Genomic DNA, 11532 nt, shown 5'->3' with positions numbered 1-11532 from the left:
ACTTGAAAGTGGAAATGTGACCTCTAATTTTAATATGAAAAAATAAATAAGACCTACATTGCAGTAATTTATATTAAAATGAAAGTAAGCCTCTTTAATCTTTTCTCCAAAACTTGACAAAAATATTGAGTTACAGATAAACATGGTAACAAAGAAGGTAATATTTTGAAAATACTATGCATGTTGAAGTCCTAAAGAATCCATATTAATTTACATATATTGTCTACCATGATAATTTTTATCTATCCATCAGTCAAAAATCTTCATAAATTTGTAAGCAGCATACTACATTTCAAGCAGAAACCATGTAATAACTATAGGATCAAGGTTATACACTTGCAGAAGTAACATTTAACAAACACCTATTATTCTATGGCAGAGATTTTTAAAACTCATAGATATGAAGGTAAAGTACACAAGTGACACTTAATAATTCACATTATAGAATATATACATGTATGTGTATATATTTCATATGTACATATTATTCATATCAGATAATTTATTTAAGTTACATACAGTTATATTATACGTTTGTGATAACTGGCTGTTAATCTTCAGTTTATAGACAACTAATCTGAGGATCAAAGAGGTTAAGGAACTTTTAAGAAGTATTAAGCTCCTCAGTGTTAGGGCTGGAGATAAAATGCAGGACTCCCTGACTTCAAGGTCATTCCCAATTTATTGGACTGCTTTCAAGGCCTATGTTCAAAAGAAATGCAATAATCTTGCAAAGATACAAAACAGAGAAAAATAAGGGAAAGTAAATTTGAAAATAATTTATAGTGAAAAATTTAGTTTTCCAGTGAATTCTGAGCTTGTGGACACTAGATTATCATTTCTAAACCAAAAATATGTAGACATATTCAGGGAACAGCCACACTGCTCAAATGCCCTGGACAACATCCAGTCTTTTCACCATATCACTCACATGAGGCCAAAGACTGAAGGCAGAGCTAGAATTTCACAGAACTTTAAAGTTGCACACATTGAACACTTATGCTCTGTCATATTAAATAATCTACATCACATAATAGCACAAATTTGTATTTTCAGCTAATATATTTAAACACAATCAACTACATCAAAATGGCAACATGCACCAATTTGTGTTTGTCTCCATGCAATTCATCAGACATCAGTGGAATGAGCACATGTGAGGTAAGGGAAGTAAATGCCAGTGAGCTCCTGTACACACACGATGGTGACAGGCTTTATGGGGCTCTAAGCACACTATACAAGAGCAAGAACCATTTTATTTTGCTCCATTAGTTGGAGAATATTGAGCTCCAATTGTTATCACACAGAAGAAAACCAAATTGCTACTGGGACATTTATGACACCCAGCTGCCTGATCGACTTTCACTGCACAGCAGTTTAGAATACACATCACAGTTTTTGAGCTCCAGAAAATGCACATTATTTAAATGATACCTGCTAAGGGAAAAATGGGTACTTTCAATGTCTATGAAAATACCAAAATTCAGTAACTCTATGAAAGTGAATAGGTGCCCCTGATGGTTAAAATACACATTCTTTTGAGAATGGTCAATATACATTTTTGAATTATAAAAAAAACTTTTTATTTTGATATTACTGATTCATACAGAGTTGCAAATATAGTACCCCCATCCAGTTTCTTCCAATGGTTATATCTTACCTAACTATGGTGCAATATCCAAACTGGAAAATTGACATTGATACGATATATATATAGTTCTATGTTATCTTATCACTTGTGTAGATTTGTGTAATTACCGCCCTTGTCAAAATACAGAACTATTCCATTACCACAAAGATCTCCTGTCTACTACTCCTTTATGGTCATAGCCCTCTTCCCACCATCCTTAACCCCTTGCAACCACTAATGTGTCCTTCATCTCCATATTTTTGTCATTTTGAGAATGTTATATAAATGGAAGCATATAGTATGTAACCTTTTGCATTCTTCCCCTACTCAGAATCATGCCATTGAGATCCACCCAGGTTGTTGCAAGGATATGTTCCTTATTAGCCAAAGAAAGCCACTCTCTAAGTTCTAAAATCAATCAATAATCAATTGACAACTATTTATTATATGTCACTATATTACAAAATACAGAGGCCTAGATGAGGAGAACAATGCAAAAAAATAAATCAAACACAGGTCCACTTAATGATTTCACTAACTGAGGACAAATATATACACGTAAATATTTATATAAAACCTCTTAAAATATAAACTGGATATTCTCTCTCCTTTGATCAAAGTCCTTCATTTGACTTCATATTTCCCTCAGAATAAGATGCCAAGTCCTTAGCGTCACAAATAACTTCCTTTAGCACAGGCATCTCTGCCTCCTCCCTCACCATCCCTGCTTTTAGCTCCCTGATCTTTCCTCTTACCACTCTTCCCTTCACTTGGTCTACTCTGGCCTCGATGGATTCCTTGCTATTCTTGGAAAACTTGCAGGAAAGCTCCCAATACAGGGTTTTTGCACTGGCAAACCCCACTGCCTGAAACCTTCTGCCCTCAGGTAACCAGCGCTAAGCCTTTCATATCCTTCACATTTTTGCTCACATGAGGCATTCTCAGTGATGGTCTTCTCAAGGAGCTCTATCCTGACTGTTGTTTACATTTCCAAATTGCACTCTTATGCCCCCAATCCCATTTCATTTACTCTCTTCTATTATTGTCACACCATTTTCCACTACATATTTTATATATTCTCTCTCTCCCGTGATTTGAATATTAGATTCCAGAAGGCAGGGATCTATTTTGTTTAATATTATATAGCCATCCTCTAGAACACAGTACGCATTCCGTAAACACTTGTTAAGTGGATGAATAAACAGTAATTGACTGTAAAGAGAGCATGAAAAATACCAAATTAATACCATAAAAAATATACAGTAAAGCAGTGAGAAGATAACATAAGGATGGTCATTCATGGTTGCAGAGAGGAAGCAGGTTTGAGATAGACTCAGATAACTATGTGAGAGTCCTAAGAGTACAAATGGTGGAGACAGAGAACGTCACATGGAAAGTGGCATCTCCAGACCACTGAGGAGGCAACGTCACAGTGAATTCAGGAATGTGGCTGAAGGAGGCTGGGCAGGGAAAAGCAGGAGAAAGAGGTGAGAAGTCAGTGGTGTCTGTGTTTAGAATAACTGAAAGGACATACTCGAGAAGCTAAATATCATTAAGCTCCTACTTATTTCAGTATGCAGCTCTAAAAAATTATGGGCATTTTTATGCAAACACAATGAAAATATCACAACTATGAAAACTGAAGCAATAATTCCTTTCTATCATCTAATACTCTTCCCATTATCAAATTTCCCAATGTTGCAATATTTCTCCCAAGTTTTTTTTTAAATCAGATTCCAAATAAGATCTCCACTTCTCATTTTATTATGTTTCTTAAGCATTTTTAATCAAGAGCAGTGCCCTCTCCACTCTTTTTCCTTCCTGACATTGATGCAAATCAGAGAAAGTTGCCCTGTACAATGTCCCAGAAATTGGATTTGCCTGATTGCTTCCTTGTGGTGGTGTTTGGTTCCTGTATCATTTTTCCATACAATGGAAGTGAGACCTAGAGGCTTGATTTAATTCAGAATTTGTATTTTTGACACAAACACTTCACAGGTGGTGGATGAGTGGCATAATCATCATATCAGGTGTATATGACGTAATTTGAATGACCTTTTGTGATAAGGTTAACAAGAATACACTGATGGTTGTGGTAAGAACAACCTGATCCCTTTGTGGTAAAAGTTCATTCCTAATACATTATCCAGTGGTTTCACTGATTCAGTTTCCTGAATCAATCACTGTATTTGAGATTGCAAAGTGGTAAGTTTCTAATTTTATCACTTCCTACACAATTATTAACTGGAATTTTTCTGTAAGGAAGATATTTACCTTATTAAATGAAATGAAGTTCAGGCAGGAAGGGAAGAATAAATGTTTACTTTATTCCTTTTTTTCTTCATGCTATTGTTCAATGTAAAGAATTATTACTACTCTAGTTAGTGTTTTTAGGTAAAAACTAAAGCTTTACTGTTATCTATCTTTTATTTACTTTCATAATGGTTTTCTGGCCAATTTCTAAAATTTAAAGTCTTTTATGTTCTTAATCAAACAAAAAGTTACTTGCAGTTGCTTCTATTACACACCTAATTTGACATATTTGCGATAACTTGAGAAGTGGTAAGAACTTAACTAACCACTCATAACTCACAGATAATCTTGTTATAATTTTAAGAATGTCAACACTACAAATGGAGTTATCTATATATACATTGTGCATGTCTTTTATCAAATGTAGATGCATGCTGTGATATTTTGGTATTTCATCTTCTAGTATAAACTTTTATTATGAACATATTTATGATAACAGGCAAACATAAACATAAAGTACCATTCAAATATTTGTTTTTCATCAAATAAGAATTCTTTCTTGAATTACATTTAAAGAATAATAATTAGAACATTAAGTAAATCTCCAGGGTTCCTCAAGCAATGATTACTAACATCTCTATTAAAATTCAATATCAGGAACTCTCATTAATTGCTGGTGGGAGTGCAACTTTGGGAAAGCCACTCTGGAAGATAGATTGGCAGTTTCTTAAAAAACTAAGCATACTCTTACCATATGATCCAGCATTCCCACTCCTTGGTATTTACCCAAATGAACTAGAAACTTATATCCACAAAAAAACCTACACATGAACATTTATAGCAGCTTTATTCATAACTGCCAAAACTTGGAAGCAATCAAGATGTCCTTTCGTAGGTGAATGGATAAGCAAACTGTGGTACAAGCAGACAATGGGGTATTACTCAGTGCTAAAAGGACATGAGCAATCAAGCCATAAAAGACATGGAAGAACCTTAAATTCATATTACTAAGTGAAAGAACTGAATATAAAAAGGCTATATACTGAATGATTCCAACTATATAACATTCTGGAAAAGACTATGGAGACAGTAAAAAGATCAGTAGTTTCCAGAGGTTAGGGGGAAGGGAGGGATGAAGAGATGGAGCACAGAGGATTTGGGGGCAGTGAAACTATTCTGAATGATACTATAATGATGGATACATGTCATTATATATTTGTCACAACCCATATAATGTGCAACACCAAAAATAAACCCTAATGTAAACTACGGCTTTTGGATAATAATGACATGTCAATGTAGGTACAGGACTTTAACACTGGGGGAGGCTATGCATGTGGTAGGGGGAACAGGAGGTATCAGGGAACTCTGTACTTTCCCACCAATTTTGCTATGAACCTAAAAACTGTTCTTTAAGAAAGTCTATTTTTTAAAAATTCAATGTCACCTGTGATACCAGTGGACAAAGAGTCCATTCATAGGCTACAATTTCGGAGTGTATTACTCCTCTCCTACTGTAAAATTAATCCTAGGATATGTAGGAACATTTAAGTCTGAGTGTGAAAATGAGGGGAAAATAATATATTTGAAAATTCATCACAATATATGACTATAGTAGGTGTTCAATAGATGTGCATTGAAAAGTTATTAAAGCATCTATATAAATCACTGGGGAAGCTTGTTAATACAAAGATTCTAATTCAGCAAGTCTGGGGTGAGGGTCTGAGATTCTGCATTTCAAACAATTTCCCAGGTAATGCTGATGCTTCTGGTTCCTCAGGCCACAGTGTGTGTGGCAAGCATTGCTTTACAAACTGTCTCCAAAGAGTTTTCCTGCTTAATGGTGGTTGGCAAAGGAAAAATTCCTCTAATGAAATCAGTTTGGAAAAAGATGAATATATGGCCGCCTTCTTGGAGAGTCTGATATACATAGAAATACTGAAGGCTCTAGATAAAGCAAACTGTTGAACTTTGCATAACCCAGCACTGTCCAATCACTGTATATGACCACAGTACCTAACTACCTTTCTGAGTAAAAGCTATCAATCATCCTATAATATTTCACAGTACACAACTCACATAATGCTGATTTATATAGGTTAAGAAATTAAAAGCACAGGATTTTAGCATAAGGATAATTTGATTTCTTTGCAATTATTTTAAGCCTAAATTACCCAGTCTCATTTATCTGATTCTCTTTAAGTAAAGGAAATGACCACAGCAAGTGGCAAGTTAAGCACAGGTAACAGTAACCTCACCTAACTACACATCAGGAGGTGAACAAGCTGGGGACAGTAGGTTTCAGATCCTCAGACAGTATGCTTGCTACGGAGCGCTGAAGACACAGTAGCCCAGACTGGGTGGCCAGGTGCATGTCAGAGATGATTAGTGAAGGAAAAAGGAACAGTCCTTCACTTTCTTGACATAAACCGTCAGATAAAGGGAAATGAGAACACCCATTTCTGTGGACTCAGAAACGTTCTTTGCCATATATCTCTTCTCCATGCAAAGGTACTAGAATGGATTTTTATTAAGGTTACAAGTCAAAAAGGTCTCGCCCTGCCCTTCTTCCGAATTGAGTGGAGGTGGCAGATACAGTGTTTCTAGCTGTGTGTATCCAAAAGAGTAAGTGCACAATTATGTCAGCTTACCCACTGTGAATCAGGCATGAGTAGGCCAATAATATCCTCAGACATCATGGTCTGACAATTACATTAGCACCTTACCTTCCCTCCTAAAGCTAAGAGGGCAAATCCATTGTCAGGAGAGCCCTCAAACTGTTACCAATAGACTGCAAGAATGAGCTTGAGATTTATACATAAATATCATTAGTTTCCATGGTTCTATGCCTCCTTTTGGAAAAACGAGATGGGGTAAAAAATATTTGAGAAAACAAATACTGAGGAAATAGAAGAAAAATATAGGGTGACCCTACCTCATTTTTTTACATAATGTTTTTTGACTTATTTTAAAAATACATCATAGGAAATATGAAAAGTTAAGCAAAATGAACTATAAAATTATTTCAACTTTACAGTATGGTTGACATTTTTCATAATAAAACTGGGAAAAACAGAAGATAAATCACAATTGATAAATTAAACACTTCTGCTCCTACTACTCAGAGATAACCGCTATTAATATTTAAGCACATTTCCTTTTGGAGATTTTTTTCTCTGCCTTACACACTATCTCCTTTATATAAATGTACTCATGCTGTGTAAATTACATTTTGTACCAACTATTTTCTATGTTATTAAATGGATATTTAGAATATAATTTTATGCCCATGTAGTGTCTGTGTATAAAATAATTTATTTAACGATAATGTTACAGTTTTCACACAAGGTTACATAATTTCATAAAGAATCAAACCCTTCCCAAAATGACCATGGGAATAAAAAATGATTATTTTAGTATCTTTCAACCTTGCAGGTCTTCTCAGATAGCAGCAAATTTTACAGGAGAATCAGAACACCAACAACAGGACTATGAGACTTTGTGATGTTATCAACCAAATATTTTTTTCATAATGCTGTATAGAAGGAAGAGAGTGGATTGCAGCAATTAGGATCTATACTTTCTTTAGAATGAGGTAAAATGTGGCTTCATTTCTGACTTTGTCACTTGCTGTGTGACTCCAGGCAAGATGTTAATATACCTAGGCCCTCATTTTCACATCTGCAAATTCTGAATAATAATAGTATATCGCCTATAGAGGTGTTGAGCTGATTAAATGAAATCAGGTTTCATGCAGGTACCAGTGTGTACATGGTGCTGCTGGCCAAGCTTCACCAGCTCTTTTCTGAAGAATTCATGTCGGGTCAATCCAGCTGAGTATGAATCAGTGACAGTGTCTGGGGTTCTGCTTAAAAAGACCTTAAGATGATTTGTGATAATGATTGAATCTGTAACTTGATTTGAGAGCTACATAAATATAAAACTACTTATAAAAATATGAACAGCTACAAAAGACACATAAGTAGGGTTCCAATATCAACATCCACTTTTCCCTCTGTGAAGACCTGGTAATAATCCTTAAGCCACATGAAGAGACCAATCTCTGGAATGCTAGCTAGTTTTCCCTCTTTCTATGGTTTGATGACCTTTTCCTATATGTCCCATTTCACTCTTAATCACAGAAGTTTTTTTCTGGAATGCTACTTTCCTGGTTGAGAGCTCTACTTATTGTATGCACAAAGTCTTTTCCCTTTCTCATGAAAAGTGTCCATGACAGGGTCTACATGTCTCCATCTTTTGTCTTCTACCACAATACACTCCTTGCAGACACCATACAAAATGTAAATTACCTCCTGTTGCCCAACCAGCCAAGGGTAGCTTTCTGCTGTAACTCTTGGTCTTAGGGCCTCCTTGGACCATGGCTACATTCTAATGCTATACTTTCTAGCTTATTACAATGCATACATACATTTTACTTTTCTTTTAGTTAAAAAAAATCATAAATAAATAACATTAAAATCGCTTCTTGATTGGAATCTGAATCAACTGCAATAAACACCACCAAATCTTCTGTGTAACTGCCATGAACACCCCTTTTAGGCCACTCCAAGAATGTTCCCATGGAAACAATCATGTTCAATATAACCTCAAGTACGTTAGTGCTATGTCTAGTCTCAAAGTCAATTATATTGGCTAAGGATAATCTGCCTTAACTCCCATTAAATTAGAACTCCTTTTATTAATGTTAATACTTATAACATCTGATCATAATACATATTTGCATTTTTCTAAACTACAGAGCCATAGTTTATACTTAAAAAGTAAACAGATACATTTAAGACAATTTACATTTCCTATTCCTTTAAATCTGTTCTTAGATTCTAAAAATACTGCCTCCAAATTTTAAGAATGTGAGTCTTAGAATTTATAAAATGACACCTCTCAGTATTTCAAACAATCACGTCCCCACTACTTTAGAGAGTAAAAAACTAATAAACTCAGTTAATCTCTGATATATAAAAGAGGTAAGCTCTCACACAGTGCTGTCCAATAGAACTTTCTGCAATGATATAAACATTCCATATCTGTTCTGTCCAGTATAGTAGGCACTAGTAACAAAGAGCACTTAAAGTGTGACTAGTGCAGCTGAAACTGAATTTTTATTTTAATTAATTTAAACAGCTCATGTGGAGGGAACGGTATAGCTCAGTGGTAGAGTGCATGCCTAGTATGCAGGAGGTCCTGGGTTCAAGCCCCAGTACCTTCGTTATAAATAAACAAACAAACCTAATCCCCCCAAATACAAAAATAAAACCCACAAAAAACAAAACAACAACAAAAAAACCAAAACATAAATAGCCTCATGTGGTTAGCTACCACCATATTGTACAGCACAGCTTCCAGAAAACTTCTGATAGAAAGGTCTAGCATTAAACATATTCAGTTTAATATCTTATGTCATAACAGCAATGTTTCAATTTGGAACCCTGAAGCTCTTTTCTTCTTTATTCAGAGAGCACATGCAGACATTCACTTTCTACACTTCATTATCTCCTATGCATCAGAGTTATTTATAAGTACACACATCTTCTCCAAGAGATTACAAACTCCTCCAGTGCAGGAACTACATCTTTCTCAATTCTGTATGCCTCACTGGCCATACTACAGTACATTGTATATTCTAAGTACTCAGCACTTGAAAATAATATGTCCTTTCTCATTTCAGTTGTGAAAATACATTCTAATGGCATACTTTCCTTAGTACTGCTCTGTGTCCTGGTATAACTTAGCTCCTCCAGAGTTTAAACTTTGTTCTCTGTGTTGTATTATAAGCCTCCCAGAGAATGCATTTTAATGCTCTGGGAACAATCTAAATCAGAACTCTAGAAGAAAAATCACCAAATTTATATCTTTACTGCCATGACATATTTTGAAAGAAACAGAATAGACATTTTTTGCAACACTGCATCAAGAAAAGGAACTGCGGGTGAACTAGACAAGTCTACAACTAGGGAACTGAAAAAAAAATTAGTTCTTTAAATGTACCCTTCCTTTCCAGCTGTCTTGAGGCATTTTTTTCATTGATCCTTTGTGACAAAAACAAAAAGGAACACTAGCTGGAGGACTACATGCAACTCAGTATAATGGCATACTCAGAACAATTCAAAAGGGAAGGAGACAAGAGGCAAGAATCTGTCATTCATCCGTTTTACTGTGATAAATTTTAAAATAACTTCACTATAGATAACTATCTAGAAAGCTCTTATTTATGACTAGAGATATTAGCTTGAATTGTGGATTATTTCAAATTTTTGGTATCAATATGAAGAAAATGAGGTTTTACATTTAAAATAAAAATGCTAGATAATATTAAATAGTCTAAAAATGATACTAATGAATCCACCAAGGTATCTGTTTTGTAAAAAGCTAGATTTATACGGAATTGCTTGGGGGAAGAGGGAAGTAATCTGGATTGTTAAAACATATTACATTTAGCTGATTACTCTAGTTAAATTTTATTTATATGAAATTTCATTTTTCATTTTTTACTCTGTGGACAAAATGTGTGAGAACTTGGTGACTTTAGTCTCATCTATAGAGCTTTGTGTAGCTACATGAGAATAAGGCCCTTCTCTAACCTAGAAATCAGGGGGCACAGCTAATAAATTCAAGCATTATTTCACAACTATTTTGATTATGCTCTTCCTACTCCATTCATTTTTTAGGTCACAGGCTGTACACCTACGTTTATCAGAAAAATCTAGGTTTGTTTATGGTAGAAAAGAACTTGTGTTTCCCTTAGCATAGAAGACTATAAAATCAGAATAGGCATTAAAATTATGTTCCCTGCCTTTAAATTCAGGAACCAGACTTCTGGGCTTTGCATTTGTCATGTCCCTCATCATTTGCAATTATGAGGTAAAGGAGATTTGGTTAGTGGATAAATAAATTCTTTTTACTAAAAATGTCTTCAGATCATATAAAAACATAGAAGTTTTAAATCAAAATGAAGCATATCATAGAGCACTTTTCCTGAAGGAATAAAGATCCGTATCAGTTTATTATTTTCCAAATTTGGTTTGGCACATCATAGCCTTGAAATTGAAGAAAATGGCCAATGATTTGCAACTAACCATAAAATTCTAGCCTCTGCTTGGTTGCCCTAAGAGTAACAAAGGGGCCAGTTGGTAAAAATGATTATGGACTATTCGCCACATCTCTAGGTAACAGAATGTGATAACTCTATTACCCATAGATAGTGTCTGTAGTTTTTGGAAGTCATGTAATTGATATTTACTATTATAAATGAAAATATTAAAAATTACAGCTTAAGATTTTCCCAAGACATAGCTCTTTATTCTGTGGTAACTGAATATAAACCCAATGTGAATATAAATTAACTACTTATTTAACATTCAAAAAGTTTACTTATCTTGGGATATTTATTTAAGTATGCCAGTTCTATTGTTAAACCTGGGTATAAGCTTTGATTCTGCTAAAAAATAAACAAAAAAAGAACAAAAGACCTTAAGTATATCAACTAGTATTCTATTATCTCCAACAGAAACTACTAGACATAAGTAAGAACACACTTCTCCATCTGTATCCCCACAATGATATACTACCTTTTCACATCTCATATTCATGTTTAATTGAGCACTGTGTTTAAAAGAATTTTCAATAATGGA

Source organism: Vicugna pacos, chromosome X, assembly GCF_048564905.1.
Source record: "Vicugna pacos chromosome X, VicPac4, whole genome shotgun sequence".
Taxonomy (NCBI): Eukaryota; Metazoa; Chordata; class Mammalia; order Artiodactyla; family Camelidae; genus Vicugna; species Vicugna pacos.
The sequence above is the reverse complement of the archived record's forward strand: the minus strand, read 5'-3'. Positions refer to the sequence as shown.